This window comes from Bufo bufo, chromosome 3 (assembly GCF_905171765.1).
Source record: "Bufo bufo chromosome 3, aBufBuf1.1, whole genome shotgun sequence".
Classification (NCBI taxonomy): domain Eukaryota; kingdom Metazoa; phylum Chordata; class Amphibia; order Anura; family Bufonidae; genus Bufo; species Bufo bufo.
The window spans coordinates 522,213,767-522,241,587 of record NC_053391.1 but is presented as its reverse complement, the minus strand read 5'-3'; positions in this window follow the sequence as shown (position 1 = coordinate 522,241,587).

Genomic DNA, 27,821 nt, shown 5'->3' with positions numbered 1-27,821 from the left:
CTTGTTGGAGCAGGCGGTCGAACATTAGGAGTGTTGAATTCCAACGTGTCGGGCTGTCGCAAATCAAGCGCCTCACTGGCATGTTGTTTCGCCGCTGAATATCTGAAAAGTGCGCAATGGCCATGTAGGAACGCCTGAAATGGCCACACACCTTCCTGGCCTGCTTGAGGACGTCCTGTAAGCCTGGGTACTTATGTACAAAGCGTTGTACGATCAGATTCAACACATGTGCCAACTTGCCCAAATTCAATGCCGCCAACAAATTGCTTCCGTTGTCACACACCACTTTGCCGATCTCCAGTTGGTGCGGGGTCAGCCACTGATCCACCTGTGCGTTCAGGGCGACCAGGAGTGCTGGTCTGGTGTGACTCTCTGCTTTCAGGCAAGTCAACCCCAAGATGGCGTGACACTGTCGTATCCGGGATGTGGAATAGCCCCTGGGGAGCTGGGGGGGTGCAGTTGATGTGGAGCAAGACACAGCAGCAGAAGAGGACTCAGCCGAGGAGGTTAGCGAAGAGGATGGAGTAGGAGGAGTAGAGGAGGTGGCAGCAGGCCTGCCTGCAAGTCGTGGCGGTGTCACCAACTCCTCTGCATTCCATGCTTGGCAGCCGTCAGCGGTTTACCCAATGCGCAGTGTACGTGAAATACCTGCCCTGACCGTGCTTTGCAGACCAGGTATCAGTGGTCAGATGGACCCTTGACCCAACACTGTGTGCCAGACATGCAATGACTTCCTTTTCCACAATAGAGTACAGGTTGGGGATTGCCTTTTGTGAAAAAAAAATTTGCCCAGGTACCTTCCACTGCGGTGTCCCAATAGCTACAAATTTTTTGAAGGCCTCAGATTTCATTAGCTTGTATGGTAAAAGCTGGCGGGCTAAGAGTTCCGACAAGCCAGTTGTCAGAAGCCGGGCAAGGGGGTGACTCTGTGACATTGGCTTCTTACGCTCAAACATTTCCTTGACAGACACCTGACTTTGGGCAGATGAGCAGGAACTGCTGAAGGTGAGAGGCGGAGTGGCGGGTGGTTGAGAGGGGGCAAGGAGGACAGCAGTCGTTGACGTGGCTGAAGATGCTGGACCAGGAGGAGGATGGTGGCTTTGAGTTTGTGTGCTGCTTGTACTCATCATGTGTTGATCCTATAGGTTGCAAATGGCATCGCTGTTATCAGAGGCAGACACACAAGAAAATGTCACACTGCTGAGCTTTGCAATGACGGCATTCTGGTGGTGGCAACAGCATGCGTTGATTGGCGTGCTGTCTGGCTGACCCCGGGTGCCGATACATGCTGTCTGACTGTGCCACTAGCTACTTGCGACGACCTCCCCCTGCTTCCAACTCGTCTCCTCCTCCTCTCTGTCTCCCCATCTGAACTTTCCCCCTGTTCTTCTTCTCTTCGAGCGGGCACCCACGTGACATCCACGGACACATCGTCATCATCAACTTCACTTGTATCTGACAACTTAGCAAAGGAAGCAGCAGTGGGTGCAACATCATCATCATCATCACACCGTACGTCCATGCGTGTAATGCTGCCTGACTGAGACATATTCCTGTTATCTACCTCCTCTGGCAATAATGGTTGTGCATCACTCATTTCTTCCAACTGATGTGTAAATAACTCCTCTGACAGATCAAGTGAAGCGGCTGTGGTGCTAGTGTTGATGGTGGTGGCAGGCGGGCGAGTGGTAACTTGAGAGGTGCCCGAAGCTGAGCTGGAGGAGGATGGTGTGTCAAGGTTCCGAGCGGAAGCTGTAGAAGATTGGGTGTTCTGTGTTAGCCAGTCAACTATGTCCTCAGAACTTTTTGAGTTCAGGGTACGTGGCCTCTGAACACTGGGCATTAGTCTAGGGCCAAAGGAAATCACAGCACCACGACCACGACGGCCCCTGCGGAGTGGCCTGCCTCTGCCTGTCATTATTTTTTAGATTAGTGGTACTATGCATGCAAGGTACTGTGCCACCCAATATGAGTGGTGGGTAGTGGGCACAGTACGCTCTGTGGGCCTGACACACACGCTGGCAGGCAACTGCAATTATATTACAGAGAAAAAATAGTTTTACTGTTTTAAATGCAAGCTACTGTGCCACCAGATATGAGTGGTGGGCACTGGCAGTGGTCACAGTACACTCTGTGGGCCTGACACACACGCTGGCAGGCAACTGCAATTATATTACAGAGAAAAAAAAAAGCAGACTGATGTACTAGCCCTAAAAAGGGCTTTTTGGGGTGCTGTCAGGACGCTGTCCTCACAGAAGATCAGATGAATCTTTGAGGACTGGAGTGGACACAGAACACTGGCCTAGCTAACGATTTCCCTATTAAATCATCAGCAGCAGCACTGTCCCTGCTCTCACTAACACTGCAGCTTCAGAATGAATCTAAGATGGATGCTGTCCTTGCTTTTTGTTAGGAGGTGGGAGGGTCTGGGAGGGAGGGTATGCTGCTGATTGGCTGGAATGTGTCTGCTGACTGTGAGGTACAGGGTCAAAGTTTGCTCAATGATGACGTTTAGGGGGCGGACCGAACATCGCATATGTTCGCCGGCTCCGGCGAACGCGAACAAGCGATGTTCACCGGGAACTGTTCGCCGGCGAATAGTTCGGGACATCTCTAATAATAGCCCACCATTCCCAGGAATGACTTTACTTGCCTAGAGGTGACAGGTCAGGGCCAATTCCTTATCGCCTCTATTTTGTTTACTTGGGGTTTGATCACTCTGCGAAGGGAGTCCACTACGGCCTGTACTTTGGGCAGGTGACTTTCCCAGTTGGTACTGTGAATGACAATATTATCCAGGCATGGGATATGCATTGAATTTAGATATTTCGTTCAGCTTACGAAAATCGTTACAAAACCGTGACGTCACATCCTTCTTGGGTATTAAGACTATAGGACTGGCCCACTCACTTTTAGACTCCTTGATGATGTCTAGCCGCAGCATGAGCTGCGCTTCCTCCGAGATGGCTTGTCGCCGAGCCTCAGGTACCCGGTATGGCTTTAACCAGACTTTTGCCTGAGGTTCAGTGGCAATGTCATGCTGGATTGCGGAAGTGCGTCCAGGGAGGTCTGAGAACACGTCCGTGTTCCGACTAACGAACTCCCTGGTCTCCTGAGCCTGTTTAGAGGAGAGGCTGTCAGCAATTTTTACTGTGGCAACCGCTTCCCTTGCATCAGACATAGGAGCCGGAACCTCTTCCCCTAGAAAACCCGGCCGCGGGCTTTCTTCAGTACAGGTCTCCCTATCTTTCCAAGGTTTAAGTAAATTAACATGTTAAACCTGCTCCAGCTTCCGCCGCCCTGGCTGGTGTACCTTGTAATTTACCTCTCCAACTATCTCGAGTACCTTGAAGTGCCCCTGCCATCTAGCCAGGAACTTACTGTCCATGGTTGGTATCAGAACCAAAACCCAATCACCCGGGTTAAAGATCCGGACCCGTGACTGCCGACTAGGATCCGACTCTGGGCTTGCTGAGCGGCCTCCATATGCTCCCTGACAAGAGGCAAAACGGTCTCTATACGCTGTTGCATCTTGATTACATACTCCAGGACACTTTTATATGGAGTGGGTTACTGTTCCCACACCTCTTGGGCCACATCCAACAGACCACAAGGATGTCTGCCATAAAGCAATTCGATGGGCGAACACCCATCTTTAGACACCACCCTTTTTAACATAGTTTTTAGATTATTGTTAAACCTTTCAACCAGACCGTCCGTTTGCGGATGGTACATGGACGTCCGTAACTGTCTGATATGCAGCAACTTACAGAGTTCCCTTATGACCTTGGACATAAAAGGGGTCCCCTGGTCAGTAAGAACCTCTTTATGTAGCCCCGCTCGGGAGAACACCTCCATTAGCTCCTTAGCTATAACCTTTGCTGATGTATGTCGCAGTGGCACCACCTCCGGGAACCGAGTGGTGTAGTCCAGGATGACCAAGATGTGTTGGTGTCCTCTAGCGGACTTCGGTACTGGGCCTACGAGGTCCATAGCGATTCACTCAAACGGCACCTTGATGATCGGGAGAGGTACCAAGGGACTGGGTAAAATGTGCTGGGGGCTAGTTGCCTGGCAGTTCGGGCAAGACTTACAGAATTCTTACACCTCCCTAAACACACTCGGCCAGTAAAACCGTTGTAGTATCCGGTCCTGTGTCTTCTGCATTCCCAGATGACCCCTGAGAACATGCTGGTGGGCTAACTCTAACAGGAGTTTGCGATAAGCCTGGGGCACCACCAACTGTTCAATGGATTCCCCTAGCAGCTGGTTTGTCACAGGAGACAATGAGGTCTGCCAGCTCAGGACCTGGCGGCAAGTCCTCAATGTCCCCCAACTATCACACTTAGCGGCGTTGTCTCCCCCTCTTCCACCAAAGTGTCGGTCTCACCCCTACCACTGGCCCTTCAGACTCAGGTTCCCAGGGTTCTGGTCTCCCCCCTAAGCCTGGCCACTCTGCTAGGGTTACCCCGTCTCATGGGTATCAGTCACTCTCATAGCAGGCCACAGTGCCGGGAAGCCCGGGAATTCTCGCCCTGTTATAAGTTCGTAGTGTAGATTGGTGGCGACTGCCACCTCGTGGGTCCACCTGCCGGCAACCGTGGATAGAGACACAATAGCAGTTGGGTAGTCTTTTAAGTCTCCATGAATACACATGATCCCAACTTTCCAGCCAGTATACTCAGTGGACCGTACCACGGGAGCCCTTACCAGGGTCACTAGACTCCAACAGAGCCTTTGCTGGAGTGTCTCCCACCTCCACCTGGCACAGGTGATTCAGAGTCTCTGGGGCACCCGCTGCACACAGCTTCCTAGCATATAAAGACTGACGGAAGCAAAAGTTTGTGTCCATGGGTTCCACCTAATGTGGACAGTCAGCTCGTACATGGCCAGTCTCCCGACACCACCAGCAGACTATCGGAGCTGGGTCCACAGGGGGTACATCCCGGGTGGGTTTGGTGGGCAAAAATCGCCGGGTCTGGGGTGGAGAGTTACGGGATTTGACTACCCCCCTCCCAAAAGTACCCCCCTGTAGATTCTGGGTAGCCTTATAGCGCTCCACCAGGTCGACCATCTCGAGAGCATTAACTGGAGAGACCTGGCCGATCTATTGCTGGAGAGGGGGTGACAAAGCCCTTCAGAACATATCAGCCAACAGACGGTCCAGCATAGCAGTGGGACTCAGCACGTCAGGCTGTAGCCACTTTTGCCAGAGGTTAAGTAAGTTATAATACTGGGGTCTTATGGGCACCCCCACTGATGCACCTGCTGGGCCCGGACCAACACATTCACCCCCAGTCTTGCCAGAATCTCACCCTTGACTTTCTGGAAGTCGGCCGCTTGATCGTCCGGCAAGTTGAAATGCACCCGGTGCGTAGCAGCCAACAAACGTGCGGGGAGGAGACTCGAGCATCACGCTTGAGCACACGTGATAGAACGAGCATTGAAGCCGCTTACTGATTGGCTACGAAACAAGAAAATCCTGTACAACTGGCTATTCCCTTTTGGATTATCTTTTCTAAATGACGGTCAGCGCATCTCCATTTCCTCATTCAATGACTTACCTAAGGCATTGGACATTCTACAAATCAACCAACTTCCTATTGAAAACTGGGACATCATTCAAAGCAATATGTCACCACCAAATTTACCAACAATTGTCCCCTGGGAGACACCAGTCTAATTTTCTGAGATCTTAACCTTCTCAAGCATGAAAGTTACCACAATCTTTCCCAAGTAAGTAGCAATATATAGAAAAGCATCTACCTGGTTTGGTGTTTAGCCTAGTGTAATTTTCGAGTTTTGCCTTATCCAATGCTAGTCTATGTCCCTAGCTAAGTGCTATTATTTAGAATTATACGAGGATGATACTCTATGTCACAATAATGTTGTGCACTAATTCCCCCCTTTACTACTATTGGAGCAGAAGAGCTATAGTTTTCAAGGTTTACATATCCGTTTTATGTTTTGTTCTTAAAAATATGTTTCATTCCTTTTTTTGGTCATATGACAGGTATCACCAGATATCTTCGCTACATTCTCAGAGGAGGGGGCCTCTCTGGAACTTCGCTGCTCTGCCTTGGAAAGTTAAGTACTTACAATGGCTAGTCACACAGGTCATAGTAAAACCTCAAAGCTGTACATGATTAGACATCCCATTGATAGATGGCTGATTTGTGCATAGCATCCTTTAGATCGCCTTGATGTGCGGCAGACGGGCTCAAATAATTTTGTACAAAACGATTTGCCAAGCATCTCTAACTTATTAGTATAGCATTTGCAATTATGATGCAATTTGGTACTTTATTTGGTTTGCAGTGAGCTGTTGCATTGCATGTTTTGTTTAACAGTCTTGTTCTCAGCAGGGCCATCTTTAATATTGATTGGACCCTGGGCAAAAATTTAGTTGGGCCCCCTGGATCCCGCCTTCCCACACCTTAGCAGGCAATCACGCCCTTCACCACAACACACACACAAAAAATCCACATATATGGTAGAGTACAGTGAATGACTGTAAATACTTCCAGTTCTGAAGACTCCAGCGGCTCAGGATCAGTGCTCTGGGCAGCTTGGCTCAGGCTGGAAGCGGGCACCGCTCTGCAGAAAGGAGACCAGGGCTCGGCTCACCCTAGCATTACAGTGCACCCCAGAACCCCACAGTATGCAGTATAGCACCCTATAGTATACAGCAACCCACAGTATGCAGTATATCACCCTATAGTATACAGCACCACACAGTATGCAGTATAGCACCCCACACTATACAGTACCCCACAGTATATAGTAGAGCAGTAGAGCAGCCCACAGTATACAACACCTCACAGTATACAGTAGAGCAGTATAGCACTCCACAATATACAGCACCCACAGTATACAGTATACAGCCCCCCACAGTATACAGGCCCCCACAGTATACAGGCCCCCATAGTATACAGCCCCTCACAGTATACAGGCCCCCACAGTATACAGGCCCCCACAGTATACAGCCCCCCACAGTATCCAGCACCCCACTATACAGTAGTTTACAGTATATTAGCATAACAGCCCCTGTCACCTTTTTATGATGTAATCTTCACAAAAAAAGCTCCACAGTTAAGGCAAACTTCTGCAACAACACTCTTAGTAGAAAGGACCTTGATGACCTCATAGCCATGTGACCAGTAATATTGCTAGGTTACTTGTCACATGGTGATGATGTCATCTAAGTTCCTAGAGAATCACAGCTCTCACAGTACGCTGCCTGGAGTGCCGGCATGGCAGCACCCCCTGTGTAGCTGACAGCCTGACACCCGGGGCAGTGACTAGCAGGGCTCAAGAGGCAGCTGCCTTGGGCCCCCCAGGAGCAACTGGGCCCGGGGCAGCTGCCCATTTTGCCCCTTGTTAAAGACGGCCCTGGTTCTCAGCCATAGCAACGTGCCCCTGCGCTTTGGGATGTGCTGACTGACCCCCTTTTTCTTTGCAGCTTGTGCTGGAGGTGTGGCTGCCTCCTTAGTCGTGCACTCCTGACCAGCTCGGCTGCCCCATTGGCTGATTTTAATTAGTGTTAGTATATAGCTTGGCCTGCTCCCCCTCACTCACTGAAGCCATCTGGCACCAGGAGAGAGATAGTGTGTGGACTCTCATTGCAGTCTTTGGTGACCTTTTGGCGCCAGGGGTGGTGTGGAGTGGGCCCGGCATGCATGCTGGTAACTGCTTTCCGTTGATATAATGGAGGCCATTTTGGCACCAAAAATGACAGAAATTCAGGCAGATCCAGCATGCATGTGGAACCTGCACTTTCTGAATTATATGGTAGCCGTCATGGCACATAACAGGTAAAATTTAGTGTTAGGAACCCGTCTAACTAGAGATCGCCTTGACGTGCGGCAGACGGGCTCAAATACTTTTGTACAAAACGATTTGCCAAGCATTACAGTTGAGCGAACACCTGGATGTTCGGGTTCGAGAAGTTCGGCCGAACTTCCCGGAAATGTTCGGGTTCGGGATCCGAACCCGACCCGAACTTCGTCCCGAACCCGAACCCCATTGAAGTCAATGGGGACCCGAACTTTTCGGCACTAAAAAGGCTGTAAAACAGCCCAGGAAAAAAAATAAAAATTAACCAATATCAATTGGACAGAGGTCCCATAGCAGAGAATCGGGCTTCACATCAGCAGAGAATCAGTCTCTTCATGCCATAGCAGAGAATCTGGCTTCATGTCAGCAGAGAATCAGTCTTCATGTCATAGCAGAGAATCAGGCTTCACGTCACCCACCACTGGAACAGGCCACTGTCACATATTTAGGCCCCGGCACCCAGACAGAGAAGAGAGGTCCCGTAACAGAGAATCTGGCTTCATGTCAGCACAGAATCAGTCTTCATGTCATAGCAGAGAATCAGGCTTCACGTCACCCACCACTGGAAGAGGCCACTGTCACACATTTAGGTCCTGGCACCCAGACAGAGGAGAGAGGTCCCGTAACAAAAAATCTGGCTTCATGTCAGCACAGAATCAGTCTTCATGTCATAGCAGAGAATCAGGCTTCACGTCACCCACCACTGGAACAGGCCACTGTCACATATTTAGGCCCCGGCACCCAGACAGAGGAGAGAGGTCCCGTAACAGAGAATCTGGCTTCATGTCAGCACAGAATCAGTCTTCATGTCATAGAAGAGAATCAGGCTTCACGTCACCCACCACTGGAACAGGCCACTGTCACATATTTATGCCCCGGCACCCAGACAGAGGAGAGAGGTCCCGTAACAGAGAATCTGGCTTCTTGTCAGCACAGAATCAGTCTTCATGTCATAGCAGAGAATCAGGCTTCACGTCACCCACCACTGGAAGAGGCCACTGTCACACATTTAGGTCCTGGCACCCAGACAGAGGAGAGAGGTCCCGTAACAGAGAATCTGGCTTCATGTCAACACAGAATCAGTCTTCATGTCATAGCAAAGAATCAGGCTTCACGTCACCCACCACTGGAACAGGCCACTGTCACATATTTAGGCCCCGGCACCCAGACAAAGGAGAGAGGTCCCGTAACAGAGAATCTGGCTTCATGTCAGCACAGAATCAGTCTTCATGTCATAGCAGAGAATCAGGCTTCACGTCACCCACCACTGGAAGAGGCCACTGTCACACATTTAGGCCCTGGCACCCAGACAGAGGAGAGAGGTCCCGTAACAGAGAATCTGGCTTCATGTCAGCACAGAATCAGTCTTCATGTCATAGCAGAGAATCAGGCTTCACGTCACCCACCACTGGAACAGGCCACTGTCACACATTTAGGCCCAGGCAGCCAGGCAGAGGAGAGAGGTCCCGTAACAGAGAATCTGGCTTCATGTCAGCACAGAATCAGTCTTCATGTCATAGCAGAGAATCAGGCTTCACGTCACCCACCACTGGAACAGGCCACTGTCACATATTTAGGCCCCGGCACCCAGACAGAGGAGAGGTTCATTTAACTTTGGGTTGCCCTGCAATATAATGGTAAAATGAAAATAAAAATAGGATTGAATGAGGAAGTGCCCTGGAGAACAATAATATATGGTTAAGGGGAGGTAGTTAATGTCTAATCTGCACAAGGGATGGACAGGTCCTGTGGTATCCATGCCTGGTTCATTTTTATGAACGTCAGCTTGTCCACATTGGCTGTAGACAGGCGGCTGCGTTTGTCTGTAATGACACCCCCTGCCGTGCTGAATACACGTTCAGACAAAACGCTGGCCGCCGGGCAGGCCAGCACCTCCAAGGCATAAAAGGCTAGCTCTGGCCACGTGGACAATTTGGAGACCCAGAAGTTGAATGGGGCCGAACCATCAGTCAGTACGTGGAGGGGTGTGCACAGGTACTGTTCCACCATGTTAGTGAAATGTTACCTCCTGCTAACACGTTCCGTATCAGGTGGTGGTGCAGTTAGCTGTGGCGTGGTGACAAAACTTTTCCACATCTCTGCCATGCTAACCCTGCCCTCAGAGGAGCTCGCCGTGATACAGCTGCGTTGGCGACCTCTTGCTCCTCCTCTGCCTTCGCCTTGGGCTTCCACTGGTTCCCCTGTGACATTTGGGAATGCTCTCAGTAGCTCGTCTACCAATGTGCGCTTGTACTCGCACATCTTCCTATCACGCTCCAGTGTAGGAAGTAAGGTGGGCACATTGTCTTTGTACCGGGGATCCAGCAGGGTGGCAACCCAGTAGTCCGCACACGTTAAAATGTGGGCAACTCTGCTGTCGTTGCGCAGGCACTGCAGCATGTAGTCGCTCATGTGTGCCAGGCTGCCCAGAGGTAAGGACAAGCTGTCCTCTGTGGGAGGCGTATCGTCATCGTCCTGTGTTTCCCCCCAGCCACGCACCAGTGATGGGCCCGAGCTGCTTTGGGTGCCACCCCGCTGTAAACATGCTTCATCCTCATCCTCCACCACCTCCTCCTCATCCTCGTCCTCCTCGTCCTCCAGTAGTGGGCCCTGTCTGGCCACATTTGTACCTGGCCTCTGCTGTTGCAAAAAACCTCCCTCTGAGTCACTTCGAAGAGACTGGCCTGAAAGTGCTAAAAATGACCCCTCTTCCTCCTCTTCCTCCTGGGCCACCTCCTCTTCCATCATCGCCCTAAATGTTTTCTCAAGGAGACATAGAAGTGGTATTGTAACGCTGATAACGGCGTCATCGCCACTGGCCATGTTGGTGTAGTACTCGAAACAGCGCAACAGGGCACACAGGTCTTGCATGGAGGCCCAGTCATTGGTGGTGAAGTGGTGCGGTTCCGCAGTGCGACTGACCGGTGCGTGCTGCAGCTGAAACTCCACTATGGCCTGCTGCTGCTCGCACAGTCTGTCCAGCATGTGCAAGGTGGAGTTCCACCTGGTGGGCATGTCGCATATGAGGCGGTGACCGGGAGGCCGAAGTTACGCTGTAGCGCAGACAGGCGAGCAGCGGCAGGGTGTGAACGCCGGAAGCGCGAACAGACGGCCCGCACTTTATGCAGCAGCTCTGACATGTCGGGGTAGTTGCGAATGAACTTCTGCACCACCAAATTCAGCACATGCGCCAGGCAAGGGATGTGCGTCAAACTGGCTACCGGCTCACCAGCAGCAACCACTCGTCGGTCTGTTGTTCTATACCCCGCCACAACTCCTGTGCGGTGTGGGGCCTGTCCCCCAAACATATGAGTTTCAGAACGGCCTGCTGACATTTACCCCGGGCTGTGCTGAAGTTGGTGGTGAAGGTGTGTGGCTGACTGGATGAGCAGGTGGAAGAAGAGGAGGAGGAAGCTGAGTAGGAGGAGGAGGAGACAGGAGGCAAAGAATGTTGCCCTGCGATCCTTGGCGGCGGAAGGACGTGCGCCAAACAGCTCTCCGCCTGGGGCCCAGCCGCCACTACATTTACCCAGTGTGCAGTTATGGAGATATAGCGTCCCTGACCGTGCTTACTGGTCTACGTATCTGTGGTTAGGTGGACCTTGCCACAGATGGCGTTGCGCAGTGCACACTTGATTTTAGCGGACAGTTGGTTGTGCAGGGAAGGCACGGCTCTCTTGGAGAAGTAGTGGCGGCTGGGAACAGAATACTGTGGGACAGCAAGCGACATGAGCTGTTTGAAGCTGTGTGTGTCCACCAGCCTAAATGACAGCATTTCCTAGGCCAGTAGTTTAGAAATGCTGGCATTCAGGGCCAGGGATCGAGGGTGGCTAGGTGGGAATTTACGCTTTCTCTCAAATGTTTGTGAGATGGAGAGCTGAACGCTGCCGTGTGACATGGTTGAGATGCTTGGTGACGCAGGTGGTGGTGTTGGTGGTACATCCCATGTTTGCTGGGCGGCAGGTGCCAACGTTCCTCCAGAGGCGGAGGAAGAGGCTGAGGCGGCGGCAGCAGCAGAAGAGGCCGAGGCGGCAGCAGCAGAAGAGGTAGCAGGGGGAGCCTGAGTGACTTCCTTGTTTTTAAGGTGTTTACTCCACTGCAGTTCATGCTTTGCATGCAGGTGCCTGGTCATGCAGGTTGTGCTAAGGTTCAGAACGTTAATGCCTTGCTTCAGGCTCTGATGGCACAGCGTGCAAACCACTCGGGTCTTGTCGTCAGCACATTGTTTGAAGAAGTGCCATGCCAGGGAACTCCTTGAAGCTGCCTTTGGGGTGCTCGGTCCCAGATGGCAGCTGTCAGTAGCAGGCGGAGTCTCTTGGCAGGCGGGTGTTCTGCTTTTGCCCATTGCTCCCTCTTTTGCTACGCTGTTGGTTCGGTCTCACCACTGCCTCTTCCTCCGAACTGTGAAAGTCAGTGGCACGACCTTCATTCCATGTGGGGTCTAGGACCTCATCGTCCCCTGCATCGTCTTCCACCCAGTCTTGATCCCTGACCTCCTGTTCAGTCTGCACACTGCAGAAAGACGCAGCAGTTGGCACCTGTGTTTCGTCATCATCAGAGACGTGCTGAGGTGGTATTCCCATGTCCTCATCATCAGGAAACATAAGTGGTTGTGCGTTAGTGCATTCTATCTCTTCCACCCCTGGGGAAGGGCTAGGTGGATGCCCTTGTGAAACCCTGGCAGCAGAGTCTTCAAATAGCATAAGAGACTGCTGCATAACTTGAGGCTCAGACAGTTTCCCTGATATGCATGGGGGTGATGTGACAGACTGATGGGCTTGGTTTTCATGCGCCATCTGTGCGCTTTCTGCAAAAGACTGGGTGGGAGATAATGTGAACGTGCTGGATGCACTGTCGGCCACCCAATTGACTAATGCCTGTACCTGCTCAGGCCTTACCATCCTTAGAACGGCATTGGGCCCCACCAAATATCCCTGTAAATTCTGGCGGCTACTGGGACCTGAGGTAGTTGGTACACTAGGACGTGTGGCTGTGGCAGAACGGCCACGTCCTCTCCCAGCACCAGAGGGTCCACTAACACCACCACGACCATGTCCATGTCCGCGTCCCTTACTAGATGTTTTCCTCATTGTTCCCGTTCACCACAATAAGAAAAATATTAATCTGGCCAATGTATTGAATTAAAATTCAGGCCTTTTTTTACAGACACCTAACACTGTCTGGCTATCTATTTAGGTACCGTATTACACTAATACAGGCACATCCGTAATGACAGATTTAGCTGAATATAAATGTGAGGCCTATTTTTTAGGCGCTGTGTGACAGGTATACGTTTAATCACAGAATTAGACTTGTATCTGCACTGTAGCGTGTGTGTTAAGTTTTTCAGAATGACACTATCAGCACCTTGAATCTAATATACCCTTTTTGGGATAGATTTAAAGTAGGCCTGATATAGCAGAAACTACTAATTATGAGAATGGCAAATTTGGGAATAGTTTTTCAACCCAGAACAAAAACTGTGCTTTTACGGTCACTACAAATAATTTGACCAGCTAAAACAGTACTGATTTGGAGGAATATAAATGTCAGGCCTATTTTTTAGGCGCTGTGTGACAGGTATACCTTTAATCACAGAATTAGACTTGTATCTGCACTGTAGCGTGTGTGTTACGTTTTTCAGAATGACACTATCAGCACCTTGAATCTAATATACCCTTTTTGGGATAGATTTAAAGTAGGCCTGATATAGCAGAAACTACTAATTTTGAGAATGGCAAATTTGGGAATAGTTTTTCAACCCAGAACAAAAACTGTGCTTTTACGGTCACTACAAATAATTTGACCAGCTAAAACAGTACTGATTTGGAGGAATATAAATGTCAGGGCTATTTTTTAGGCGCTGTGTGACAGGTATACCTTTAATCACAGAATTAGACTTGTATCTGCACTGTAGCGTGTGTGTTAAGTTTTTCAGAATGACACTATCAGCACCTTGAGTCTAATATACCCTTTTTGGGATAGATTTAAAGTAGGCCTGATATAGCAGAAACTACTAATTTTGAGAATGGCAAATTTGGGAATAGTTTTTTTAACCCAGAACAAAAACTGTGCTTTTACGGTCACTACAAATAATTTGACCAGCTAAAACAGTACTGATTTGGAGGAATATAAATGTCAGGCCTATTTTTTAGGCGCTGTGTGACAGGTATACCTTTAATCACAGAATTAGACTTGTATCTGCACTGTAGCGTGTGTGTTAAGTTTTTCAGAATGACACTATCAGCACCTTGAATCTAATATACCCTTTTTGGGATAGATTTAAAGTAGGCCTGATATAGCAGAAACTACTAATTATGAGAATGGCAAATTTGGGAATAGTTTTTCAACCCAGAACAAAAACTGTGCTTTTAGGGTCACTACAAATAATTTGACCAGCTAAAACAGTACTGATTTGGAGGAATATAAATGTCAGGCCTATTTTTTAGGCGCTGTGTGACAGGTATACCTTTAATCACAGAATTAGACTTGTATCTGCACTGTAGCGTGTGTGTTACGTTTTTCAGAATGACACTATCAGCACCTTGAATCTAATATACCCTTTTTGGGATAGATTTAAAGTAGGCCTGATATAGCAGAAACTACTAATTTTGAGAATGGCAAATTTGGGAATAGTTTTTCAACCCAGAACAAAAACTGTGCTTTTACGGTCACTACAAATAATTTGACCAGCTAAAACAGTACTGATTTGGAGGAATATAAATGTCAGGGCTATTTTTTAGGCGCTGTGTGACAGGTATACCTTTAATCACAGAATTAGACTTGTATCTGCACTGTAGCGTGTGTAAGTTTTTCAGAATGACACTATCAGCACCTTGAGTCTAATATACCCTTTTTGGGATAGATTTAAAGTAGGCCTGATATAGCAGAAACTACTAATTTTGAGAATGGCAAATTTGGGAATAGTTTTTTTAACCCAGAACAAAAACTGTGCTTTTACGGTCACTACAAATAATTTGACCAGCTAAAACAGTACTGATTTGGAGGAATATAAATGTCAGGGCTATTTTTTAGGCGCTGTGTGACAGGTATACCTTTAATCACAGAATTAGACTTGTATCTGCACTGTAGCGTGTGTGTTAAGTTTTTCAGAATGACACTATTAGCACCTTGAATCTAATATACCCTTTTTGGGATAGATTTAAAGTAGGCCTGATATAGCAAAAAATAACCACACTATTGATGGTTAAATGCACTTGGGTGACACAGGCTCAGCCTGCACCTGATGTAGTATATGGCCAAAAAATAACCACACTATTGATGGTTAAATGCACTTGGGTGACACAGGCTCAGCCTGCACCTGATGTAGGATATAGCAAAAAATAACCACACTATTGATGGTTAAATGCACTTGGTGGTAGCTTGTGCTGGCGCACCACAAGCCACAAAATGGCCACCGATCATCCCAGAAAAAAGTGATATAAAAATGCTCTGGGTAGCCTAAAAAAAGTGAGCAATTCAATATCAGCACTTCAATGATCCACAGCTGGAGATCGATCACTGAATTAAGTCTTTTGGAGGAGTTAATCTGCCTAATCTCGCCCTAACGTCGCAACAGCAACCTCTCCCTACGCTTGTATCAGCAGAGTGACGTGCAGCGCTACGCGACCCAAGTTTATATAGAGGCTGGGTCACATGATGCACAGGCCAATCACAGCCATGCCAATAGTAGGTAAGGCTGTGATGGCCTCTTGGGGCAAGTAGTATGACGCTTGTTGATTGGCTGCTTTGCAGCCTTTCAAAAAGCGCCAAGAAAGCGCCGAACACCGAACCCGAACCCGGACTTTTACGAAAATGTTCGGGTCCGTGTCACGGACACCCCAAAATTCGGTACGAACCCGAACTATACAGTTCGGGTTCGCTCATCCCTACCAAGCATCTCTAACTTATTAGTATAGCATTTGCAATTATGATGCAATTTTGTACTTTATTTGGTTTGCAGTGAGCTGTTGTATTGCATGTTTCGTTTAACAGTCTTGTTCTCAGCCATAGCAACGTGCCCCTGTGCTTTGGGATGTGCTGACTGACCCCCTTTTTCTTTGTGATTTGTGCATAGCATCCTTTAATGTTATGGGTTTTCATGCCCCATCTAAACGCAGTCAAATATTCACTTATATAAAAAATAAAAAAATAAAAAAATGTTCAGTCCTGATGCTTCAGGAGACACATTTCAAATTCAACAAAAATCCTACCCTCTCCAGATCATTATTCCCACAATGGTACCACTGTGGCTCAAATTCTGCTGCCTCTAGAGGCGTCAGCTTCGGATTCCAGAGGGGCCTTCCTTTCACATATATATCACACATCCAAGATGTGGAGGGCAGATATATTCTGCTAAAGGGAACTATTGCTAATCAAATATACACTTTTGCAAATTTATATGCCCCCAATGTTAATCAGATGTCGTGGTTGGACGAGGTACTATCTCTTTTGGAAACGTATAAGGAAGGTGTGGTGGTGCTTGGAAGAGACTTAAATATTACATTAGATCCTATATTGAACTCTACATCGAAGAAATCTGCAATATATACCAAAGCACTTAGACATCTTAAGAACAAATTCCAACAAAGTGCTATTTTCGATGTTTGGCGTCTTCTAAATCCCTCCACGCAAATTTGGGAATAGTTTTTCAACCCAGAACAAAAACTGTGCTTTTACGGTCACTACAAATAATTTGACCAGCTAAAACAGTACTGATTTGGAGGAATATAAATGTCAGGGCTATTTTTTAGGCGCTGTGTGACAGGTATACCTTTAATCACAGAATTAGACTTGTATCTGCACTGTAGCGTGTGTTTTAAGTTTTTCAGAATGACACTATCAGCATCTTGAATCTAATATACCCTTTTTGGGATAGATTTAAAGTAGGCCTGATATAGCAGAAACTACTAATTTTGAGAATGGCAAATTTGGGAATAGTTTTTTTTAACCCAGAACAAAAACTGTGCTTTTACGGTCACTACAAATAATTTGAACAGCTAAAACAGTACTGATTTGGAGGAATATAAATGTCAGGGCTATTTTTTAGGCGCTGTGTGACAGGTATACCTTTAATCACAGAATTAGACTTGTATCTGCACTGTAGCGTGTGTGTTAAGTTTTTCAGAATGACACTATTAGCACCTTGAATCTAATATACCCTTTTTGGGATAGATTTAAAGTAGGCCTGATATAGCAGAAACTACTAATTTTGAGAATGGCAAATTTGGGAATTGTTTTTCAACCCAGAACAAAAACTGTGCTTTTACGGTCACTAAAAATAACTTGACCAGCTAAAACAGTACTGATTTGGAGGAATAGAAATGTCAGGCAATTTTTTAGGCGCTGGGTGACAGGCTCAACTTGCCCCTGATGTAGTATATGGCCAAAAAATAACCACACTATTGATGGTTAAATGCACTTGGGTGACACAGACTCAGCCTGCACCTGATGTAGTATATGGCCAAAAAATAACCACACTATTGATGGTTAAATGCACTTGATGAAAGCTTGAGCCTGATGTAGGATATAGCAAAAAATAACCACACTATTTATGGTTAAATGCACTTGGGTGACACAGGCTCAGCCTGCACCTGATGTAGTATATGTCCAAAAAATAACCACACTATTGATGGTTAAATGCACTTGGGTGACATAGGCTCAGCCTGCACCTGATGTAGGATATAGCAAAAAATAACCACACTATTGATGGTTAAATGCACTTGGTGGTAGCTTGTGCTGGCGCACCACAAGCCACAAAATGGCCGCCGATCACCCCAGAAAAAAGTGATATAAAAATGCTCTGGGTAGCCTAAAAAAGTGAGCAATTCAATATCAGCACTTCAATGATCCACAGCTGGAGATCGATCATGTATTAAGTCTTTTGGAGGAGTTAATCTGCCTAATCTCGCCCTAACGTCGCAGCAGCAACCTCTCCCTACGCTTGTATCAGCAGAGTGACGTGCAGCGCTACGTGACCCAAGCTTATATAGAGGCTGGGTCACATGATGCACTGGCCAATCACAGCCATGCCAATAGTAGGTAAGGCTGTGATGGCCTCTTGGGGCAAGTAGTATGACGCTTGTTGATTGGCTGCTTTGCAGCCTTTCAAAAAGCGCCAAGAAAGCGCCGAACATCGAACCCGAACCCGGACTTTTACGAAAATGTTCGGGTTCGGGTCCGTGTCACGGACACCCCAAAATTCGGTACGAACCCGAACTATACAGTTCGGGTTCGCTCATCCCTACCAAGCATCTCTAACTTATTAGTATAGCATTTGCAATTATGATGCAATTTTGTACTTTATTTGGTTTGCAGTGAGCTGTTGTATTGCATGTTTCGTTTAACAGTCTTGTTCTCAGCCATAGCAACGTGCCCCTGTGCTTTGGGATGTGCTGACTGACCCCCTTTTTCTTTGTGATTTGTGCATAGCATCCTTTAATGTTATGGGTTTTCATGCCCCATGTAAATGCAGTCAAATATTCACTTATATAAAAAAAAAAAAAAAATGTTCAGTCCTGATGCTTCAGGAGACACATTTCAAATTCAACAAATATCCTACCCTCTCCAGATCATTATTCCCACAATGGTACCACTGTGGCTCAAATTCTGCTGCCTCTAGAGGCGTGAGCATCGGATTCCAGAGGGGCCTTCCTTTCACATATATATCACACATCCAAGATGTGGAGGGCAGATATATTCTGCTAAAGGGAACTATTGCTAATCAAATATACACTTTTGCAAATTTATATGCCCCCAATGTTAATCAGATGTCGTGGTTGGACGAGGTACTATCTCTTTTGGAAACGTATAAGGAAGGTGTGGTGGTGCTTGGAAGAGACTTAAATATTACATTAGATCCTATATTGAACTCTACATCCAAGAAATCTGCAATATATACCAAAGCACTTAGACATCTTAAGAACAAATTCCAACAAAGTGCTATTTTCGATGTTTGGCGTCTTCTCAATCCCTCCACGCAGGACTACACCTTCTTCTCCTCTCCTCATAGTTCGTACCATAGACTGGATTATATATTTTTGTCTAAAGAACACTTACACTTATGTTCTCGTGCTTATATAGGAAATATGTTCCTCTCTGACCACGCACTTGTGTTTACTACTATCGTAGCCCCCTCACTAGAAAACAGAGCATTTAGATGGAGATTAAATGAACAACTTATATCTACAGAAGAGAACATAAAGAACGTCCAAGCTTTACTAGTATAATTTTTTGCCCTTAACTCCCTCCCTGAGACATCTTCCCATATTCTGTGGGATGCCCATAAGGCATACATAAGGGGTCAATTTATTAGCATTGGATCCAAAATAAAAAAATAAAATAAAAATGAGTTGACGAGCTTCTATCCCAGATCCAGCGGTTAGAAAATATACATAAAAAATCCTTATTGGAAGCACATCTCACTGAACTCACTGAACTGAGAACTACTTAAAAAAATCTGCTTAACACAACATCAGTAAAATATTATCTCCATGTGCAATTTAAATACTACGCACATGGAGATAAAGCATCTAAATTTATGATGCAGCGTATTAAGCAGAGAAAATCCCGCAACTATATACATAAGATTAAGGTCCCTAACAAAAGAGACGTACTTACCACCCCAGATATAGCTAAACAATTTAAAAACTTTTATTACTCCCTATATAACATTAAAGAAGCGGAGAAAGAAACTAATCCCCTACCTCCCCCCCCCCCCCCCCCCCGAAGAATCGATAACTTTATTTCTTAATTCCCTCTCCTTACCAGCCTTATCTGACATCCAGGCCCAAACTCTTCAAGCCCCCTTCACAGCAGAAGAAATAATGACAGCAATTAAACAACTTCCCAATGGGAAAAGCCCAGGGCCAGATGGCTTCCCAGCCTTATACTATCGAACTTTTCGCAACACATTGGGACAGCATCTTCTCCCATTATTCAACAGCGTCCTGTCTGGTGTCCCATTAACTGCAGACATGACTAGAGCACATATTACATTGATCCCGAAAGTTCCCAATGTGCTAATTACCACCCAATCTCCCTGTTAAATTTGGATTTAAAGTTATTAGCTAAAATGTTAGCCTGTCCAATTTTCTTCCATTTCTGATTAAAAGAGAACAGGTAGGGTTCGTCCGTGGTGGGGAGTCTTGAATTCCATCTATTATGCAAAAAAGTCTAAACGCCCTCTAGTCGTCCTTAGCACGGACGCAGAAAAAGCCTTTGATAGGGTCAGCTGAGAATACATGAGGAAAGTTCTCGAGGCATTTAAATTTCCGGATAACATAACAAAAACAAAAACAGGTGCACTCTGCGGTCTTACTAACCCTCGAACTGGTGTAAAATTGAGAATTAGCCAACATATCCAGCTTGGAGGACATGTCTGAGCCCGAGCATCGCGCCAAGGTTTCTCAAGTAGCTTGGGAACCTAACGCTAAACCTACCTGGGCCGTATGGGCAATACCAGGAGCCAGTGGGCGAATTATAGGTGCGCATGGTCCGACTCAAAGCAATCTCCCAGTAACCTCCAGCATGTGACCATGCATACAATGGGAGGAGGCAGAGAGCTCTGAGCCCCACACAATTGCTATCCTGTGTAGGATGTCCATTGTGGTACTTGTGGTCCGCTGCAGACATCCTCCCTTGTATGCATTTTTGCTGGGGATTGCCATCAGCAACGGACCACAAGTGCAGGATCTGCCCCCCCGGTATAGATGCACCACTGCATATGGGGTTGAGCACTTCCTGCTTTTTAATACCACGCCAATTTGTAGTTTGTATTTAGAATTTTTGGAGGTGTAGAAACTCCTAGTCTGAATGTGCCTTCATTTCCATCCACAGGCAGCATTCTGGTGCACATGTGAGGCCCGGGCTATATCAGCCAGTCTTGGGTGGGGCTCAGAGCTCTCTGCCTCCTCCCATTGTATGCATGGTCACATGCTGGAGGTTACTGGGAGATTGCTTTGAGTCGGACCTTGCGCACCTATAATTCGCCCACTGGCTCCTGGTATTGCCCATACGGCCCAGGTAGGTTTAGCGTTAGGTTCCCGAGCTACTTGAGAAACCTTTGTAGTTTGTAATTTACATTTCTGGACCCATATATTAAAGCCATCTTATCCCTATATACCCATGCCTCAGCTTCTAATATTATAAATTACACTTTATCTCCGTCTTTTCCTATCCGCAATGGCACCAGACAGGGCTGCCCGTTATCTCCACTAATATTCGTCCTGATCATGGAAACCCTGCTCCAGATGATCAGAAGTGAAAAGGGGATTGAAGGCATTAGAATGGGTCAGCAGGAACATAAAGTGGCTGCATTTGCAGATGACCTGCTTATACTAAATACTAATCCAGCTAAAGCTCTTCCACTGATTTACAAGATACTAGAGCAGTTTAGTCTCTACTCTAACTTTAAAATTAACATTAGTAAGTCCCACATTCTCAGTATAAACCTCCTATCCCCAATTAGAGATACTATGAAAGCTAACTCTCCATTTAACTGGGACTCCCCGTATATTACTTGCCTAGGAGTTAAGATTGGACCAGACCCAAAATCACTTTTTAGTATGAATTTTACTCCTCTCCTTCAATCAATCTATAACCAACTTTCCATGTTAAAGAATCCAATGCTATCATGGTTTGGAAGGAAAAATATCGTCACCTCACTAGTTTTACCCAGACTGACATACCTACAACAGGTATTACCTATCCCAGTCCCAAAGTCATATTACACTAAATAAAAAACGTCAAATTGGCTCATTTGTTTGGGCCGGGAAGAGAGCTCGACTGGCTCGCTCTGTTCTCTGTAGACCTAAATTGAGTGGGGGAATAGGTTTACCTGACCCTGAGCTATATGGAAAAAAAAATATATTTGCCAGTCAGCGGAGCAGTTATCTGTTCTAAAGTCTTTTGTGGAGTGTATTAGTGGAAAAAGAAAAGGGGGGTGTGGCCGATTGCCGAGCTGAGAAGACGCTTAGATCGGGAGCTCCTCACCAAGCCATAAAGCGGCTCAAATATACCGAGGCAGACCACTATATTTTTGCCCGAAACTGACTCCCTACAACCCTGGAAACTCCTGATCACATTTCCACCATGACCAGAGGAAGAAAGAAGGGCACAAGTCCACCAAAACTTACTGTGTTCTCCCAGCCTGCACAGTCCGCGCAAGATAGCGCTGACTCCCGCCATACAGGTGGCGCCTCCCAGCCAGCAAATGTACCGAGCGAATGTCCTCCAAAGGGATTGATAAAAGCAGCCATAAATACTCCACAGAAACACTCTCTTCTCAGCGTAGAATCAACTCCTTTAAAAGTGAGTAATACCATACAGAGCTCCCAAAGAGATATTAAAGGGCTTCTGTCACCCTCCAAAGAGCAATTTTCAGTATTGGACTTAATATAATTGCTAATATACGCAGAGTCCATATATACCCCTCTTACCTCTGGCTGTGCTTTAAATTCTTTAAAAATAGTTCTTTTGTGATATGCAAATTTCTTCACTACCAGCAAGTTGGGCGGACTTGCTGGTAGCTGCCGCATCCTCGGTCTAAAAAAACACCCCCTCCTCCACTTGATTGACAGGGCCAGAGAGTGCTCTCCTACTTCCTCTGGCCCTGTTTGCAGCTGAAATCCCGCGCCTGTGCCATACCGGTCCTCATTCGGCGCAGGTGCTCTGAGAGAAGGACGCTCGCTTGGCTGCTCCTTCCTCAGTGCGCCTGCGCCGATCTTCTCTTCCGGCTGTAGGGCATCCTTCTCTCAGAGCGCCTGAGCTGAATGAGGACCGGTACGGCGCAGGCGCGGGATTTCAGCTGCAAACAGGGCCAGCGGAAGGAGGAGAGCGCTCGCTGGCCCTGTCAATCAAGTGGAGGAGGGGGCATTTTTTTAGACCGAGGATTTGCCGGCTACCAGCAAGTCCGCCCAACTTGCTGGTAGTGAAGAAATTTGCATATCACAAAAGTACTATTATTAAAGAATTTAAAGCACAGCCAGAGGTAAGAGGGGTATATATGGACTCTGCGTAAATTAGCAATTATATTAAGTCCAATACTGAAAATTGCTGTTTGGGGGGTGACAGAAGCCCTTTAAAGCAGGGATGCTCAACCTGCGGCCCTCCAGTTGTTGTAAAACTACAACTCCCACAATGCCCTGCTGTAGGCTGACAGCTGTAGGCTGTTCGGGCATGCTAGGAATTGTAATTTTGCAACAGCTGGAGGGCCGCAGGTTGAGCATGCCTGGTTTAAAGCTTCTCAGGGACACTCACCTAACTCACAAGTGTCACTGCAAGAAGTAAGATCAATGTTCCAAGAATTAAAAAGGTCTATTCATCAAGACATAACAGAAACAATATCTGCTATTCATGTTGACATAGTGACAACTGGGAGAGCGCACTGCACATTTAGAAGATAAAATGGAGGAATTTGTTGGAGCCCATAACAATCTTGTGGACTCTAACAATGTCATGGAGAAGGAAATCTCTGCAATTAAATTAAAACTGACTGACTTAGAGGACTGCTCTAGGCGGAATAACATTTGCTTCAGAAATATTCTGGAGTCAATTACAGACTCACAGCTACAATAATTCCTACAGGATTTGATAGTAGCATATATGCCTGAATCAACTGATAGGGATTAGTGATGAGCAAGCATGCTAGGCCGAATACCGGTTCAGCTCGAGCATAGCTATGCTCAGCACATGGCGGTACTCAGCCGAGTACCGCATGTGCTCAAGCGCCATGCTCGAGTCTCCTTCCCGCACGTTTTGCGGCTGCTAAGCAGCCAATAAACGTGTAGTTAAGTACTGCCCTCACTGTAATGCCAGTAGCCACGTTGGCTGCTGGCATTACAGTGATTGGCTGGTCGAAACGTGTCATTGAGTGCTATATAGCACCCGATGACACGTGCTCGGATCAGTCATAGTCAGGGAGAGCAGAGCGTAGGAATGGAAAGGCAGTGTAGTGAGCGAAGTTCTCAGTTATTATTCGCAGAAAGCTTTTCAAAGACCCAAAAGTCCTTTTAAGTACTACTGTGTGTGTGTGTTTTAGCCGCAATATATTTTTGCCTGCACTAATTGATCAGTCTCAGGGACATCCGTGCTGAAGAAGGCACACATAGTGCAGGGAGAGAAATTTGCTGTTTTTACTACCAAAAGCTTTTCAAAGACCCCAAAGTTCTTTTAAGGACTACTGTGTGTGTGTTTGACAGCAGCAAGATATTTTTCTTTAATACCTATTAGTGACATATACTATGCATCATCCGCAGACTGTGTCTTTTTGCGTAAATTCAAATAATCAGCGCCACATTCATTGTCTATAGTGTGCGTTTAATACACATCCATGACATATACAGTACTCCATCTTAAAACTGTTTCTTTAGAGCAAATTCCAATAATCTGGGCCTAATCTAGTGTCCATATTGTGTTGTTTTCTGTTACATATACAGCACTCCATCTGAAAACTGTTTCTTTAGGGCAAATTCTAATAATGTTGGCCTAATCTAGTGTCCATATTCTGTGAGTTTCTGTGACATATACTGTCCTGCATCAGAGAACTGAGTTTGTATTGCAAATTCCAAAAATCTGGGCCTAATCTAGTGTCCATAGTGTGTTGTTTTCTGTAACATACAGTATACAGTACTCAATCCAAAAACTGTTTCCTATGGGCAAATTCCAATAATCTGGGCCTAATCCAGTGCCATCTTAAGAGCATTATAGGCCCCCGGGCAATACAGTGCACTGGGGCCCTGTCTACACAATCACGCACTAGAATAAAAATGCAAATTATCAATAAGGCGATATTTATTGGGCATTTCCTCTTGTGGATTTTCCCCAGCAGTAGGATCAGGTAATGATACCATTGGTATTTCTGCTGGAATTGGAGTGCATGTAGATGTGGATGCTACATCTGGAGGAGCAGAACTACTGGCTGACGTTGCACCTGGATTGAGCCAAGATGTTAGTTTTGGAAGTTTGCACATTTTCTCTTTCTCCTCTGCAGCCTTTTTCCTCTTCTGTGCTCCACTCAAAACATTACGTTTCATTTCTGCACTAAAGGTTATTTTCACCAACACGTAATAAACTTTATTTTTCCTCACCTTTTTTACACTTCCTCGAACGAGTGGCAACTCTAAGATTGCTATATAAGGGGGACACATAAGATATTACAGTCAAAACTTGAGGGGCACTAATAACTTAAAGTGGATGTAAACCCAAACATTTTTTTTTTTTGTGATGTCACAATGTAGAGTACCCAGGCAGTACACACGCCACTCCAACATTAATACCCACCAGCACCAGCAGTACCCACACCAGCATTACCCACCAGCACCAGAGTGTGTGTACATTTATATATATATCTATATTTATTTCGTTTTTTTAGTTGTATGATTAAAGTGGATGTAAACCCCCAAGTATGCAGTATAGCACCCTATAGTATACAGCACCACACAGTATGCAGTATAGCACCCTATAGTATACAGCACCACACAGTATGCAGTATAGCACCCTATAGTATACAACACCACACAGTATGCAGTATAGCACCCTATAGTATACAGCACCACACAGTATGCAGTATAGCACCCTATAGTATACAGCACCACACAGTATGCAGTATAGCACCCTATAGTATACAGCACCCCACAGTATGCAGTATAGCACCCTATAGTATACAGCACCACACAGTATGCAGTATAGCACCCTATAGTATACAGCACCACACAGTATGCAGTATAGCACCCTATAGTATACAGCACCACACAGTATGCAGTTTAGCACCCTATAGTATACAGCACCACACAGTATGCAGTATAGCAACCTATAGTATACAGCACCACACAGTATGCAGTATAGCACCCTATAGTATACAGCACCACACAGTATGCAGTATAGCACCCTATAGTATACAGCACCCCACAGTATGCAGTATAGCACCCTATAGTATACAGCACCCCACAGTATGCAGTATAACACCCTATAATATACAGCACCCCACAGTATGCAGTATAGCACCCTATAGTATACAGCACCCCACAGTATGCAGTATAGCACCCTATAGTATACAGCACCACACAGTATGCAGTATAGCACCCTATAGTATACAGCACCACACAGTATGCAGTATAGCACCCTATAGTATACAGCACCACACAGTATGCAGTATAGCACCCTATAGTATACAGCACCACACAGTATGCAGTATAGCACCCTATAGTATACAGCACCACACAGTATGCAGTATAGCACCCTATAGTATACAGCACCCCACAGTATGCAGTATAGCACCCTATAGTATACAGCACCACACAGTATGCAGTATAGCACCCTATAGTATACAGCACCACACAGTATGCAGTATAGCACCCTATAGTATACAGCACCACACAGTATGCAGTATAGCACCCTATAGTATACAGCACCACACAGTATGCAGTATAGCACCCTATAGTATACAGCACCACACAGTATGCAGTATAGCACCCTATAGTATACAGCACCACACAGTATGCAGTTTAGCACCCCACACTATACAGTACCCCACAGTATATAGTAGAGCAGTATAGACCCCCACACTATACAGCACCTCACTGTATACAGCACCCCAAACTATACACGATACAGCCCCCCACACTATACAGTACAGCACTCTACACTATACCGCACCCACAGTATACAGCCCCCCACACTATACAGTACAGCAGTATAGCACTCCCCCCACTATACAGCCCGCCCCCCCCCCCCCACACTATACAGGCCCCCCACACTATACAGGCCCCCCACACTATACAGGCCCCCCACACTATACAGCCCACCACACAGTATACAGGCCACCCCCCCCCCCCCACACACACACAGTATACAGCCCACCACACAATATACAGCCCATTACACAATATATAGCCCACCACACAATATACAGCCCACCACACAGTATACAGCCCCCCACACAGTACACAGCACCCCACTATACAGTAGTTTACAGTATATTAAAATAACAACCCCATGTCACCTTTTTCTGATGTAATCTTTACACAGAAAAGCTCCACAGTTAACTTCTGCAACACTCCTGATAGGACCTGTGATGACTTCATAGCCATGTGACCAGTAATTGCTAGGTTACTGGTCACATGGTAATGATGTCATTAAGGTCCTAGATCAAAACTCATTAAGGTCCTAGAATTAAGATCATTAACACAGTACGATCATGATGCCTGTGTAGCCGACAGCCTGACACCCGGGGCAGTAGCTAGCAGGGCTCAAGAGGCAGCTGCCTTGGGCCCCCCCAGGAGCAACTGGGCCCAGGGCAGCTGCCCCTTTTGCCCCTTGGTAAAGACGGCCCTGGCGGCAACGCTGCTAAATGACGGTTGGGAAGTTGGCTGGTGGGTTCACTGGGCAGGCGGGCCCCCAGGCAAGTGGGGCCCCCGGGCAACTGCCCAGCGTGCCCATTCGAAAAGACGGCCCTGGCCTAATCTAGTATCCATATTCTGTGGGTTTCTGTGACATATACTGTCCTGCATAAGAAAATTGAGTTTGTATTAAAAATTCTAAAAATCTGGGCCTAATCTAATGTCCATAGTGTGTTGTTTTCTGTGACATATACAGTACTCCATTTGAAAACTGTTTCTTTAGGGCAAATTTAACTAATCTGGGCCTAATATAGTGTCCATATTCTGTGTGTTTCTGACATATACTGTCCTGCATCAGAAAACTGTATCTTTAGCAGACTGTAAAACAATCTGCGCCACATCTAGTGACAAAACCATTAATATGAAGAAGGCGAGCACTAAGGGACAGGGAAGTGGGCGTGATGCTGATGGTGCATGCAGAGGCTATGGCCATGGGCGCAATGAAACTGTGCCTGTTGCCAGTGTACCAGAAAAAAATAAAACATCCACCGTACCCAGCCTCATGTCCAACTTAGCTGGGCGGCGCAGGACAACACTGTCCAAGTCGGACAAGTGCGAACAGTTAGTCGGTTGGATTGCTGAAGATAA